Here is a 3,294-nt window from a genome sequence, read left to right as displayed (position 1 = left end):
TTCTGCAGCTTATGTCCAAAATTCTTTCTAGTTCTGTGATAGGCTTACTTTGGGCATCCCCTCTTGCAATAATTGCAAGGACTGGAGTCAATCCCACTACAGAGGTATCCTTTGAAGTCAAGTTATTCTAATTTGGGGGGCTCCCAAAGGGCAATTCAGTCAGCTGATATAACATTTCTTGAATGGGCAATTTATGCACTTGGCCTTTCTCCTGGGATCTGCTTTTCCTGATAAAATAGTACTAAAGTAGTCCCCTCAAGGAAAACTACTTCAAGCACTGCTTTCCTTATTGAAGTAAAATTGGTTTCTGGCATATCTGTATATCCTTGGATAGTGTCGCAAAATCATCTGGTACCATGAACTCTCTAATCACATCAGTCAGGTTCCCTGCAGTGTACCCATTCTGTCTCCAGGTAATCATTGGGCTTATGTTAACCAGTTGATTGCAGCTTCTTTGTTTAGGGATCCTAGACTTTCCCCCACTTCTTTCAGTTGCTTGGGGCTAAATCTAACAATCATTTGTTGGGTATCTATGGCTTCTATATGCCCCCTAGGTCCTTGCTTAGAGGTGGGGGAGTGAGGAGCCCATGGACCTGATTGAAAACTGCACTTTGCAGGTCTGACAGACTCCAGGGGCAGGGTCTCCAGTGTAAATACTTGTGAGTAAGTGTCTAAGCCCTGAAATGTGTCAGGTATCCAGGTTGTAGTTGTACTGGTATAGAGGAAAAAGCAATTAGGGCTCATAATACAGATGATATATTTTATTAAACCAACAAGATTTTTGCAAAATAATTTTTTTCCAGAAATCTTGTTGGTCTAATAAAAGATATAATCTCTACTATGAGCCCTGATTGCTAAGCCCTTAAATGCCTCTGGAGCCCACACTGAAGGAATATACTTTTGTAGTACAAAACGTTCTAATTCAGGGGTAGCAACCTTTCCTGCCATTGCCATTTTGGAGCCCACCACTTTACAGAACAGGTTTGGCAAGCTGTAACACCTAACATAACAGAATAAGCTTTTTACAACTCCTAAGTACAGCATTCAATATAATTTCTAAGTGTTGTGCACAACAAAATCTCTCAGTCCAAGTGAATTCAGTAAAGCTTGTCCAGGGATGCCAAATCTGTTACTAGACTTAAGGTTAGATGTTAGGTAATAGCAATGAAATCATGAAATTCTTGGAAAAGAATAGCCTGTTTTCTGAAGAGAGCATTTATTGAGCACAGCAATTTGCATTCTTAAGTGTAAGATGAAGAAACAAAAGAATACTTCACATTAATCTAAGTCAAGACACACCAAAATTTTGCATAGTCCCAGGGACTGAGTATCTGTGCAGCCAGACATTCAGAAGCTCTTCTGGGGGAGTTTGCTGGTCTTCTTAGCTGGTGGGAGTGGTCTCACAGGCCTGGATTTTTATAGGTGATCAACACTAGGGGTGTGTGAAGTGAGCCCTATTCGATTCAGATTTGGATTCGGCCCGAATCAGGGACAGTGATTCGATTAATTGATTCAGATCACTGTCCCTGATTCGATTCGACCAAATCCAAATCTGAAGATTTGATGCTTTAAATTTTTTTCTACATACCTTGAGGTACCAGCATGGCTTGTGAATGCTGCAATGCTGGGGAGGATGGAGCATCCCACAGGAGCATCCCCCCCCCATGTGCTCAGTGGAGAACCCAGAAGTGGACTGGAAGTATTTCTGGTCCACTTCCATGTTTGCTGGGGAGCACAATGGGGAGCCCCCTAACTTGGCAATTGGCCACAGGGGGACCCTGGGTGCCCCCCCCCCCAGACCCAGGAGGCACCAGTTGGCAAGCTGGGGGGTATGGGGGACCCACCTGTGCACTTCCTGGTGGACCTGGAAGTGGACTGGAAGTTCTTCTGGTCCACTTATGGGTCTGCTGCCAAGTGCACTGGGGGTCCTGCCCTGCACTCCTGTGGGATGCTCCATCTGCCCCTGCATTGCAGCATCCATGAGCTGCCTGGTACTGTGAGGTATGTAGAAAAAATATTTAAAGCTGTGTCTATGTCCAAATTTCCTAACCTTTCTGAATCTCTCTGAATAGATCTGGAAGGTTCCAATTTAATTCAGAGAGATTAAAGGGTCCTCTGATTCAAATCAGATTCAGAGATTCAGCCACTGAATTGGGCTGAATCTCCCCTGAATCGAATCAGGGACTGAAGATTCACACAGCCCTAACTGACACCCTCTTCTCCCCCTTGGGTGCCTTGACACTGGTATGTTTTTCCATGTCTGTCACATACAATCGCATGTCTCTGACATCTCAGGATTTTCCTGGTTTTCACAGGATTTACCATGCATATGATAAAAAGTGGCAGTGGGCACATTTACATGAGACACTAAATGCGCAATAACCTAATACTACCACTCAGTAGTGTGTCACATTAAAAACGGTGCTATTATGCTACTTCACAGTAGTATTAAGCTACTGTGTATTAGTGCTGGTTACTGCACATTGATTTAGTACTTGGCTATGCAAGTACTATACTTAATATTCAGTAACTACAGCACATTAATGAGGGTGTAGACATGTCCACTGTTTCCAAAATGTCCACTGCTCACTTTGAAATGTAAATGTAGCCCCCTGCTCATAGTTTCAGAATCAGTCAAAAGGATCACGCTTGTCATGACTGTGTTAGGTCTTTGCCAAGACCCCTAATTTTGTACACGTTATATTTAGAAAAGGAGCTGGGGATATACATGTGGTCCTCCTCTCTCACTACATTTAGATATTGTTTAATTCCTGTCACAGGGCCAGATCCTAAAAAGGATTTAAGAATATCTACAGTGGGATTTAGATGCAGAACACCCAGTTTAGTTCTTGTTTAACCCTGGAGATGCCTGAATTTCAAGGACACCTCAGATTTTGACCTTAATGTTCCTCAAGTTCGTGTCTAGAAACACTTCCTTATTGAAAGGGCTGCTCACATACCTCATACCTGAGCTCAATAAGGATTCAGGAACAAAGAATACCAGCTTTGTTTCTGAAACAACTCCTATTTCAAATACAGAAAGAGTACTTTGAACAAAGGTTGTAACTCAGGGACTCTCCCATTGCCATCTAAGTGCCTACTAAACTACAGAGACATGCTCCCATCACCTCTCTCTTTCAGTTCCAGTAATTTTTTTAATACAATGACTTACTTCAGCAGTGCAGGTGGAGAGTGCTTCTTCCACTCTAGAATAGCTTAGAGATAGGTGATTAAGGCACATTATTGGGAGACAGATTTGAATCCCTTCAGGCTAAGAAGGGAATCCAACTTTCA

Source organism: Gavialis gangeticus, unplaced genomic scaffold, assembly GCF_001723915.1.
Source record: "Gavialis gangeticus isolate Ggan-Ray unplaced genomic scaffold, GavGan_comp1, whole genome shotgun sequence".
In the NCBI taxonomy this organism is placed as follows: domain Eukaryota; kingdom Metazoa; phylum Chordata; order Crocodylia; family Gavialidae; genus Gavialis; species Gavialis gangeticus.
The sequence above is the reverse complement of the archived record's forward strand: the minus strand, read 5'-3'. Positions refer to the sequence as shown.